This window comes from Typopeltis vanoorti, chromosome 11 (assembly GCF_054136105.1).
Source record: "Typopeltis vanoorti isolate ZY-2024b chromosome 11, IOZ_Tvanoo_1.0, whole genome shotgun sequence".
NCBI lineage: Eukaryota > Metazoa > Arthropoda > Arachnida > Uropygi > Thelyphonidae > Typopeltis > Typopeltis vanoorti.
In genome coordinates this window covers 81,944,978-81,958,151 of record NC_143559.1, presented here as the reverse complement: position 1 = coordinate 81,958,151, position 13,174 = coordinate 81,944,978, and the positions used below count along the sequence as shown (strand labels likewise).

General features: G+C 37.3%; 1 protein-coding gene across 3 annotated transcripts in view; it reads left to right on the top strand.

Moving 5' to 3' along the window:
- LOC150101797 (calcium-activated chloride channel regulator 3A-1-like) overlaps positions 1-13,174 on the top strand; it is a 78,812-nt gene that overhangs the window by 26,750 nt on the left and 38,888 nt on the right. The window contains exons 1-2 of one of the 3 annotated variants that reach the window (XM_090400518.1): positions 1,512-1,697; positions 9,833-9,950. The gene's annotated coding sequence lies outside the window, so the exon portion shown is untranslated. Of the gene's footprint in view, positions 1-1,511; positions 1,698-9,832; positions 9,951-13,174 lie in introns of those variants that run through there. The other 2 variants (XM_090400519.1, XM_090400517.1) reach the window with 2 other exon arrangements.

Below are 13,174 nucleotides of genomic sequence, written 5' to 3'. Positions count from 1 at the left end.
TTTACATTGTCGATGGGTGGGATGTTGTAACTTAAGTGTCTTTGTTGACAGCTACTGTCATTTCCTTCTCCCTCGTGAATTGATTTGATAAAGCTCTGTTCGAGCTCCCATTTCGGCCACCATTGAACAACATGACAGGTCCTGGCTCGGCCGCTCACCTTCATCACGTGATATATTTGAATCTTTTAGCGAATGCTCCTGTAATTAAATTAATTATTTCTGGCGAAATCATGCCCAAGCTCTCAAAATCCAGTTGCACAACAGTTCTAATGATGGTCTCTTAATCTTAATCCACTTCGACATTTCCTCTACTGGTTGCCTCCGTTTCCATGCATATGACTGGTGCGGTACTAACAAAAGTCATATGCATTCACTATCCATTTCTCAAACAGTAGGGAAAAAGAAGTTTAAAGTTTTAAACTTCTTTTTCCCTACTGTTTGGGATACTAATTCAATCGTTCTCAATATTTAAAAACTCAGAATTATTCCAATCCTTCATAGCAGAAAAAGCGAAGCAAAAATATATCAGCATTCTAACTTTCTGCGACCTTGATGCAAATAAATTCCAGCCCATTTCGACCGAGAGGCGTGAGGTTATATCGATCGCGCCACAGAGGAATCATCGCTGGCTCCTTACAATGCAACAGACATTCCGTTCTTCAGTCATACTAAGGAATTACCTCTACTTTGCGTTCGGTAGACTTCGGTTTTGTATGCTATCACACCGAAAAGCTTTTATGTTCTCCTTTTTCAAAGTTCCGTCTATGGAGAAGTAAGTCGTCTAACAAAATTAAAGCTGTCGTTATATGTACACCATATGCGGGTACCGTGAGTTGGGTTTTTTTTTGTGTTGAGAAAACGAAAGAGAAGAAGTAGGTCATGGTTATTGGAGCAACAATCACGAGTTAACTCCTAATCGATCTGAGTTGGAGACATAATAAATTAATAATAATAACAATAATAAATAGCGCTATCGAGAACCAAAAGTACTGTGAAGTTTTATTATGTTTTCAGATTAAACCGCCGCTAAGTCACTCGACACTGTATTCTTTCAAAGACAAGTTGGAAAGGAGTGAAGAAATATTCATTTATTTTCTTATTTTGAAAACCGTTTCTGCAATAAAACAAGCAGCAAAACTTTTGCTTGTGTGAGCGATAATTTTTTATTTCACTTTTAGACATGCATTTGTAGTTTAACAAAGGACTATTTTTCAGTGCGGTAGGATAAATTATAACCATTAACTTTGAATCATTTCAGTTTTTGGCTTCTGCACAGAAACAGTGATTTATTGTGTGCGATTTCTGTGACGTTTTATTTGTAAAATTCCATTCGTATAAAATCACCTATAAAACTGTTTCAGTACTCGTACCCAAATCACCATGGAAACCGACTAGCACGCTTTATATAACTGGTGACGTAATCCTAAGGTGGAGCATGTGATATGATTACGTTGAAAGTCTAATCTAAGCTCTCTAGCAGCTTCCCGATTCTCCACTACGTACTTCTCTTCTTCGTGTTTATATAACCGGTACAAGATTTGTCTCTTGTGTACATCTACGCTTTGGCGTGTATTTGAATAGTAATGAATTGTTTCTTGTATTGCTACGTGCGCGATATTTCAACAGGAACTTAATACTACGAAAATGTGATTATCGTTCTTATAAAGATCTGGATTTATTATCGATCATTCTTACGAGTAAGTACACTCATATTTTACGGACTCTTTCTTTAACCCTTTCTTTCTGTAGACGTGATTGGCTGTAAATGTTAACTAACTGTCTCCTCCTTCAAATTACCTTTGCCCTATAAAGAACTACGTTCACGGAACAGAAGGTGGGTGGAAAGGGGATAAAATTGTATCCTTTTATGACGAAACAGACAATAAACAGGAGTGAGAAAACTTGAGTAACCTCAAGAAATCGAAGAAAATGATATTGCGCATTTTAATTTAAATAAGAAAAAAATGAATCCATCTATATACTCTTTTTTAATTATAATAGAACATAAAATTGGAAATAAATGTCATTAGTGAAAAAAGATGAAGTAAAATCATTAATAAAATGATATGAACTTAAGATCTAAATCACATTTTCTTATTTTATTGCCTAATACACCAATCTCTCCTCCGAAAACTGAAGTTTTGTTCCCCCACTTAAACACAGTATAAATAATATTCTTTACATTTCACTACGAGAGGATGGGATGATTAATAATACCCTTGGAGGGTAATGGATGGCAATGAAGTCCTAACTGAGGCTCGGCTGTTAGTTAACTAAGTCCTGTTACCCTCCTGCTATGATCAGAGCTTTAATAGCTCAATAGCACCTTATCCCTACACTGTCCTCTACAGATAACGGGGAAGATGAAAAGCATTCTCGCTTCGCCCCTTTAAGCCAGTCCTTGTAAGCTAGGGGTAGTGGCTGGATGGAATTTAAACAATCGACGTGAGATGCGGTGATTAATACCCTTGGAGGATAATGGATGTAGGGATAAGGTTATTGAGCTATTAAAGCTCTGATCATGGCAAGAGGGTAACAGCAATAGCCGAGCCTCAGTTAGAACTTCATTGGCTACAGCATTACCATCCATTACCCTCCAAGGGTATTAATCACCGCATCTCACGTTCGATTATCCCTACTACCCCTAGCCTTATAAGGACTGGCTTAAAGGGGCGAAGCAAGAATGCTTTTCATCTTTCCCGTTATCTGTAGAGAACAGTGTAGGGATAAGGTGTTATTGAGCTATTAAAGCTCTGATCATGACAGGAGGGTAACAGCAATAGCCAAGCCTCAGTTAGAACTTCATTGGCTACAGCACTGCCATCCATTACCCTCCCAGAGTGGACAGAAACCTGACTCCTTATTCTCACTACCCCTAGCCTTATAAGGACTGGCTTAAAGGGGCAAAGCAAGAATGCTTTTCATCTTCCCGGTTATCTGTATAGGACAGTGTAGGGATAAGGTGTTATTGAGCTATTAAAGCTCTGATCATGGCAGGAGGGTAACAGCAATAGCTGAGCCTCAGTTAGAACTTCATTGGCTACAGTATTGCCAATTTGGTAGTGGGCAATGACTCTAGATATCGACCGTGAGATGCGTTGACCAATACCCTTAGAGGGTAATGTATGGCAATGCTGTAGCCAATGAAGATGTAACTGGGGCTCGGCTATTGCTGTTACCCTCTTGCCATGATCAGAGCTTTAATAGCTCAATAACACCTTATCCCTACACTGTCCTTTACAGATAACGGGTAAGATGAAAAGCATTCTTGCTTCGCCCCTTTAAGCCAGTCCTTATAAGGACTATAAGGCTATTCAATGAATGGCTTGAATAATATAATTTTTAATTGTTTTAAATTGCTATTCGATGAAGGCATACAGTAGGTAAATATATCGGATTGATGATGAATGCCGGCTCGCGTGTTAGTGTTTCGTGTCGTGTATTATTGATGGTAAATTGTGAATTTGATTGATATGATTTTTTAGCGATTTATGCTTATTCATTAGTAATAGTAGTTAATTGCTTGCTACCATAAACAGACACTTTATTTTTCCATAGTGGTTTATCCCGGTATAAGTCAATTGAAATTACAAGGGCGATACGCTAGGCCTACTGCCGCTAGTATCGCCATTGTTTCATATCGTGACAGTTTATTGCTGGTAGACACCTAAGAGTGTCTACGGGATTTGCTAGCGGACCTTCAAAAGTCTACAGGATTATCTTTACCTGCTCGGGACACCTAAGCAATCTCTACTCTTTCTCCATCTGTGTCTTAACACATTTCTAAATTATTGTCATGGCAAAACTTCTGAATGAGGCCAAATTCGAGGAAGTACACATGGAATTCCTCAGGCTAGGAAAGCTGCTGAGTGATAATTGGCCAGGAAAAGTCAAGCTCTTTGATACATCCCCCCCCCCACAGCAGTCACAGAGGACAATATGGATGACATAAGTGAAGAGCCCATAACTCTGACGCAATCAGATTTTGCACACTCCCCAAGTATGGAAGATGCTATATCCCAAGACAGCAGTTATCATACCTTGGAAACAGATACAGAGTTCCATTTGGTCAAAAAGAAGAGGAAAATCTCCACCAATGTGGAAGCACTCAATGGTCCTAAAGAAAAGAACCACCAGTCATATTAAGGGATAAGGAAAAATGGATCCCTGTGTCGTCAGCCCTCAGAGAAGAAAACATCTCATTTTCATGGGCCAAAAACTCAGATGAAGGAGTTAAAATACAACCCACTACTGTCTCGGATTACAGACAGATGACCAGATTTATGGACAATGCTAACGTCTCATATCACACCTTCACTTTACCCAGCGAAAAGAACCTGAAGGTAGTTCTACGTGGGATAGCTGAGGGTATCACTCCAGAAGATGTGAGCACCGATCTCTCCAGACAGGGCCTGTCCCCAGTAAAAGTAAGCTCATATCTGATAAAAGACCAATCCATGCCTTTGGTGCTGGTGGAAATAAGCAACACACACAAAAGCAGATCTATGAGCTGAATGTAGTATGCGGACTCAAGATTTCAACTGAGCCTCTTAGGAAAAGAGTATCTGCAGGTCAGTGTCATAGATGCCAAAGGTTTGGACATGCCCAAAAATTATGTAAGGCAGTCATCAGGTGCTTGAAGTGCGGCGAGGAACACCAGACCATCACATGCACCAAATCACACACAACTCCAGCATGCTGTGCAAACTGCAGAGGACCTCACCCCACCAACTACAAGGGATGCCTTTCCAATCCAAAAAATCGAGGATCAATAAAAGTCAATCATTGCTCCTCCACTTAACCTTTTAAGCAACCAAACAAATCTTCCTCCAGTCCGAAACACCTCGCCTTCAACCTCACAGGAAGGAGCAACCATGACCAAAGCATATGCTGAGGCTGCAAGAACTAAGCCTCCTACATCTCTCGAGCTAGAAAGCATCAACATAACATCCGTTTTAACAGCCTCACTTGCCACTATGCTGCAGGAATTCAGCAAGACATACCCCTCAACATCTTTCAGAAAGAGATTCCTGCAAGGCACTCAAAACATTATAACAGCCATCTGTCATGAGTAATAAGTTCAAACCAAAAGCTCTTTAGATAATCGCATGGAATGCAAATGGAGTAATGAACTAGGTTTTGGAACTTCAAGAATTTGCAACTCGTCTCAGTGCTGATATCATCTTGATTGGTGAAATACACCTAAGGCCAGCTAATAACCCAAAAATCCGTGGATACACTATGTACAGAAACGACAGAACTGGCACAAAAGGTGGAGGCACAGCCTTATATATTAAGAGTTATTTGAATCATAATACAATAAACAAGCCCAAAACAGTAAACCTGGAGGTGACAAGTGTGGAGGTACATACCTTCAATGCTAGGAGTCTCAAGATCTATGCTGCTTATAACCCGCCGAGCATTCCTCTGCTGACAACAGATCTGGATTCCATATTTGGTCCATATGACTCCATAATAATAGCAGGAGATCTCAACTCAAAACACACAGCTTGGTACAGTTCATCAACTAACACCAAAGGCCACACACTTTTCAACTTTGCAATGCTCAACTCTGTTGTTGTGGGATCGGCCCTACCGATCCCACCTACTTCAGCCCTTCAGGTAACTCGTATGTACTAGACATTGTTACTAAAATTAAGGGGATATTAAATCCCACATAGTTTTAAAACCGAATAAGAAACTCAAAGATAGGAATCTCAGAGTTTCTTGCCGAATATAGTAAACTATAAAGTATCGGCGAACACTAGCGTTAGCAAATGCAAGTGATCCTAGTACGTAGTACAATCTCGGGCAACTCGTTGCAAAGGTGAGTAAAGTTCAGATCGCTATTCTTAGGTATTTTCCATAATGTAAAAACACATTTCCTAAGAAACGTATGCTGTTATTACATTATGAAGGGAGGTCACTGCCCAGACCGGTTTCAGCCTTTTTTGAGGCTTCATCAGTGAGCAGCTAGACCTAATACCAAAGTGTATAGCGAAAAGAACTTATATACTCTGCGAACGAGTTGTCCAAGCAGGTGCAACCATTAAGTTACTTAAGTATAAAGAGCTAATAAGCTTCATTTCGGCAATGAAAACATTACTAAAATTAAGGGGATATTAAATCCCACATAGTTTTAAAACCGAATAAGAAACTCAATTTTAGTAATTTTAGTAATTTTAGAAACCCTTAATTTTAGTAATGTTTTCATTGCCGAAATGAAGCTTATTAGCTCTTTATACTTAAGTAACTAGACATTGTGATCTTATAAAAATTTAAGATATCAATTCAAATTGGAATCACTCAACGAATTATCTTCTGACCACAGTCCCATAGTGATTAATCTAGGTTCATCAGATCAATTCTCTCCTCTGCACTCATTCATACCATGGGACAAGTTAGCCAAATGTTCTTCCCGATCATATTGGTCAGGTGCCCAATCAGTAAAAAGGAAGAGATTTACACAGAAATAAATAACTTAACCATACAAATTCAGAAAGCAATAGAATCAGTGAGACAATCCACTGTCTTCAACCCAACCAACCATATCCCTGAAGAAATCATGGAGCTAATCAGAGCAAAAAAAATAGAGCCAGAAAGAGATACCACAATACCAGAGCCCCACAAGTCAAAACAGTATAGAACAACCAAAACAAGCAAGTCCGGGAAGCTCTTCTAAAACACAGAAACCATCAGTGGGAATCCAAATTGGCTAACATCAATACTGAAGATGAATCTGTCTTTAAATTCTTAAGAGCAATCCGCACCAAAAAGCAACTCATACCCCTATACAAACCAAGAAAGGGACAGTTCACAAAGATGAAAAGAAAGCTAAAGCACTAGTAGATAACCTTGAATCTCAGTGCAATCCATCTTATACAAATCTAAATATCAATCTTATATATATATATATATATATATATGTATACACAAGATTTACCGTCATGTTAGGACAACCTTACGACAGAATACTATTAACTCCAAACATATCACTACCACAAATCCGGCAGAAATGATAAATATCATCTCCCATCTAAACAGTAAAAAAGCTCCAGGACCGGATGGCATAACTAACGGAATAGTAAAACTACTTTCAAGAAAGGCCATAGTCCATCTCGTCAACATTACAAATGCCGTCTTTAGATTCCAGCATTTCCCTACTACATGGAAAACAGCCACCATCATGCCACTGAAGAAGCCAGGAAAAAATCCTCACCTTCCCGAAAGCTACAGACCTATTGTCCAGCCTCGGAAAGGTGACAGAGAAAGTGATCCTCTCATGATTTCAAGCAGAAACAGATAAGTTAGGAATTTTGCCTAATGAACAGTTCGGCTTCCGTAAGGCCCATAGTACAGCTCAACAAGTGTATCGGCTGGTAGAAATCATTACTAAAGGTTTTAACTGGAAACTCAACACAACTGCCATCTTCATCGACGCAGAGAAGGCGTTTGACAAAGTATGGCATCAAGGCCTTCTCTACAAACTGATAAAATTTAACTTGCCAGTCAAGTTAATAAAAATAATACATTTTACCTGTATGACAGATATATGCAGGTCAGGGTCGGCGAAACGGTTTCAACCAGACGCAGGATCTCGGCAGGCGTAACCTCAGGGATCTCTTCTGGCACCTCTCCTGTTCTCAATCTATGTAGCGGATATCCCTCTGAACCCATGAACAACATCCGCTGCCATTATATGCAGATGATATTGCACTGATGGCAAGATCACTGAGCCCAAAACTGGCAACTAAAAGACTAGAAACCAGCATACACATTTTAGAAAAGTGGATGGCAGACTGAAGGATCCAAGTTAACCCCCAGAAAAGCTCAGCTATATTGTTTACTAGAAAGAAAATCCATACCATGGAGGATATTTTTTTATTGGGAGTAAAGATTCCATGGGACTGAAGTTAAATATCTTCGAGTGATTCTTGATAGTAAACTCCTATTCAGCAAACGTATTAGTTACGTTACCTCAAAGACATCCAAAGTCTTAGCACAGCTCTACCCTATGATCAACAGACAAAGTAAACTGGATACGCAAACAAAATTAACAATTTACAAGATGGTAATTCGACCGGTTATCAATTACGCATCTCCAGCGTGTTGCCACACCGCAAATTCAAACATTCTAAAACTTCAGAGATTACAGAATAAGTGCATGAGGATGATTCTGGATGCCCCTTGGTTTATAAGAAACACCCAGATCCGTAGAGAAGTTAATATCCCTTATATCTCTTCCTTTTTCATAAATCTAGCTGAGAAGTTCTTTACCAAGACAAGCAACCATCTAAACCCGTTAATCAAGGAAGCCTCGGAATATAATGAAGCAGAAATTAACAAATATAAAAGAACCAAAGTCTATCTTAAGTTCAGCTGAACACAGCTAACTTCACTGCCCTCAATGGGCGAGCATATAGCTCACGAACACTCCATTCAAAGTTCTTTCATTACAAGACAAAGGAGAATATGAAAAGCAATTTTGTTTCACCCATCTAGCTAGAAATGTTAATGTTAATGCTATTTGATGTCGCCCAGATCCACTGGGACATAAATATCCCCTACATCTCTCCACTGCTACGCTCCCTAGCAGAAAAATTCATTATGAAGACATCTACGCATCCAAACCAACTAATACAACAAGCCGAAAACTATGACGGTAATGAACACTGGAAACATAAAAGACCGAAAGCCTTCCTAACAGTGAACGACGAATAACCACTTCTGCCCACTCAGGGCGAACTAGCTCACAAATCTCTCCCATCACTGCTCCCGAAAAGGGAATATAAAAAGCATCACACTTCACCCTCTGCGCCATATATGTCCTGCGTCCTGCGTTCTGCTATTCGATGTCCTATTTGGACTGTCGTGTTTTTCGGTTTCTTTCTTCGTGGTATTGCTCCGAACGTACCTTCACTTCACACTGACCCCCCATAATTTACGCGACAGTGTCATTCATGAAGGTGTAGCTTGCAGGCCTAAAGATCTCTTTTTCAAACATAATCTCGTAACTAACTTAAATGACATGTTCAAACTACTGCACATTTATAACATGAATGAGCAGAAAGTTGAGGAGGGAAAAAAAATAAAGCTGTTAACATGTAAGTGAGAAAAGAATACTGTTGAAGGAATGAAGAGGAAGAAAAACTGATCTATGAGTTTGGAGTTGAACTACAAAGGGGGTGAAATAGCTTATGTATGTATTTAGAAGAGAATGGAGGGATTATTAAAGTCAGTTCTGATGAAAAAAGTGCGCGTGGAAATATTTGTAGAAATGCATACAGCACAAACTTTACTTCTGTGTGAAGTTCAGTTTCTGTGGAATTACTGAATAGAAGAAGTACAGGATAGCTGTCAAGCTTATAATAAATTAATTTTATGGAATTTACTGTTATGGTTTCATTCACTGATATGTTAGAAATAACTAGAAATCTCGAATCTATATGTACACGGTATTAACGGGAGAGGGGATGTGAAGTAAAAATACTTCCGTACAAAAACTTGTGCAAACTTTTTCCGATCCGTCTAAAAAAAGTCAAGGATTGGTATCCCTGATGGGAAACTCCCAAATTATAGTCTTCAGGTTGAATTTAAATATGATAATGATTACACTAAACACTGATTTAGTGTTAAATATTACAATTTTAAGTTAAAATTTTACAATTTTAATTACAATTTTAAGTTAAAATTTTACAATTTTAAGTTAAAATTTTACAATTTTAAGTTAAAATTTTACAATTTTAATTACAATTTTAAGTTAAAAGAAAGGCTTTTTTCGTCACATTCCAAAGAGAACTAATGGGTATCATTTCTATATTTCTTTAAATAGACCGTTATAGTTACCCCACATCATCCATGTGAATGTCGATCACCGCATTGGAGAAACGTAGACAAAAGGGTAGTTGTCTAGAACTTTCTGAACAAGGAAGCCTGTGCACTCATTCGCAGTAAGTTAATCAATTGTGGTTGATAGATACGTAATCTTTCGGTCTAAGAGATTTCCTCTCTTAGAGTGAGGGAGAGAAAAGTGGATCTATAATAGTTGAAACCTATTGAAGAAAATTACATAAATTTTATAGGATATATAAAAAGAGGAGATGGAAAGCATCCATTGAAATTGTCAACAGAGGACCCCCCAAATGCAAACGACAATTAATAGAATCGACCCTTTATAGAGGACTTTGCTGAATACTAATTAAAAATTTGGCTGTAAAGAGACTCATGTTGGCGATACAAAACTTATCCCGGTGTAAATGAGGTTTCGTGCACGATTTGAAATATTTGTCACTGCTGTATTTAATTTTTTCAAGTAATGCATTTACTAGGAAATGTTTTTTTTTTCTTTTTTAACTGACACCTACCACGAAAGATGATAAATCCATGATATATTAGTTCCCTAATGAGTTAAGGATGTCATTTCTATTTTTTTTTCTTCTTATTTTTACACATTGCAGAAACCCTGCTGTAGGGACCACGCATGAAATTTTGGTTTTCTACAGCCTGCGTACTTTATATCCATATCAAAAGCGAATAATGCTTTATAGAACACGATAGTAATATTATGAAATTTGCTTTTAGCTACACTAGGATTAGTACTATCAGATGGACTAAGAATTAACTTATATGGAAACCCTGCTGTAGTGACCAAAAATACAATTTTTTCAAGCTTCCTAGAAGCAGGATATTGATCTCATACTGGCAAATGAAATTCATATCGGTCCTAAAAACAATCACAAACGTCCATACCCACGCTGGGCTTCAAACTCGTGACTTTGGAAAGAAAGTACGTACTGTAACCGCCGGGCCAACCAGACTGGCACTGTGAGGCATTTCTATTTTTGGCTTTTTGTTCCTAATAATGTACCCACTTTTAGCGTCTGAACTATTACAAATTTGTCATATTTCATTATTCTATTACTTTTATGTTCACTCTATATCCACATTTCGGATGCTAACAAATCTGATGTCACTTTTTTTTGTTAATTGTCCATTATTCAGTAGCATACAGATGTCTTAAACGTACATAGCATTTTCTTATTCATCTTAGGCCTAAATCTTTTCCTTGATTTTATAGTCTTGCTTTCTTTAACCTTCTGAAATCATTTTCTTGCCATTTCAATCTTTTATCTTCTTTCTTGCTTTGAAATCCGCTGCTCATTAACTCAAATCAATCCAAGTACTTATGGATGCTTATAGTCTTCTGTTTCATTTGCTGTTATCAATTTCCGTTACTGTGGTAATAGCAAAAATTCACTGTTTGCTTGTAGCAGAAGTATCATCAGCGAAGCCATACTAATAATTGAAACTCCATATATATTGATACATTTTCTTCTCTTTTACATATGTCTAGAAAATATATACTCTTTAAATCTCCTGTAAGATTTTTTATCTGCTTATACATTTGTTTTCTGAACCCAGTAGACTTCTTTATAATTCTAATATCTTTCCCACTTAATCCAATCCAATACTGTACAATAGTTTATCTATTAGTTTTCAGGATGTGGCGTTGTCGAAAACTTTTTGTTAGTCATTGAAGCGGGCAAACACTTCATGATTCATATTCCTTCGTTCTCTATTCGTATACAGGTACACTGAAACAGCGGTTTTGTTGTTCCCGCAACTCGTCTAGCAGGCTGTGTTACTACGAACAACTACCTCACATTTTCTTCCATAAATATTTTGTTGAAAATATTTAAGAAAATGGCTCATCAGGCTGATTGTTCCAAATTCCTCGCCATTCTTTGATTTGAGTTTTTGCTCTGAATTCTTTGGTCATGAAGTACAATGTAACATAAAATGACATGGGAGAATACAAAAAGACAAAAAAACTGTAATTGATCAGATTATAACGAATAGAGAAATCGTGCTAAAAATTATTTATGTAAGGGTGTTCTAAAATCAACAAATATAAGAAGCAACCATACGTTAGTATGGTTGTTCTTATATAAAACAAGAAAAGATATCAAAAAAATAGAACGCACTACAGAACAACAAAATATAGGATAGAATTTCTCGACAAAGGTGTAAGATACCAAAAATGATTGCTAGATAAACCGAAAACAATAAAAGACAAAAAACAAGCAAATAGTAGGGAAAAAGACGAATAGCTTTCAAAGATATTGTGTACAGAATGTAGTAAAAAGAGGCATTGAAAGAAAAAAAAATAGTCAAAAACTAATTAAAAACGTACCATGGTATAATCAAATGACAAAAGAGCTTAGAGGGGGAAAAAAAGAGCATCTTACATATATGTACCAGAAAAATCAAAATGCATCAATGCATAAAGTGTATAAAACAATACGAAATAAATATGGAAATGAGTACTGGAATAACTACTCGAAAAATAAGAACAAGATTTTTTATCTTCTTCTTTTTAGCGCTTTTATTCGCCAAGTAAAGGGTATCTCGATATCTATCAAACAGGAAATTCCCAATCCAATTCATTAGCGCGATATCTCAACCCACACGTTATAACTAAAATATTAAATTCACACGGGAGTCTGCCAAATGCTCTTAAGTTGGCCGCTTTAATTATAAAGGTTACTGTAACAATGAGGGATCCTCTTGTCGCAGTAACATATATTTATTGCATTTATCAAGGAGCTAATTTACTATCACTGCTAAGTCTATATACAATATCTTACTAGTTTCTTCAGTCTGAAACATCCGCGGAAGAGATACAAAAGTGGTCTCTGTAGTTTTGTACCTCATTTTACCATCATACTTTGTATTGACACTACGATACCCTTCTTCCTCTCCTTAGGGACTCTTCCAGTTGTACGACTTTCATTAAAAAGAAAGACCAGTGGCACAATCAGCTCTATAGTATATTTTCTCGAAACTTGTGACGAAATCTTATCCATTCCGCGCCCTTGATGGCATCCACAGTATTTAGTATTCTAGATACATCCACTTCCCTGAGTACCGATCCTTCAACTCTACAGGTCCTTTTAGAAATAAAACCTGTGTTTTTTTATGGCTTAATAATTTTTCTGACAATTTTAGTTGCGAATTATTTGCAAATAACTAAACCGTAATATTATGGTCATATAAATTTCATAACCTTGTACAGAAGAGCATAAAATATTCACAATTTAAATGTGTTAAAATAGCAGAAAACAGTAAAATATTCTTACTTTTCGAAATGGTATTTGAGAATCAGTTCTCTCAG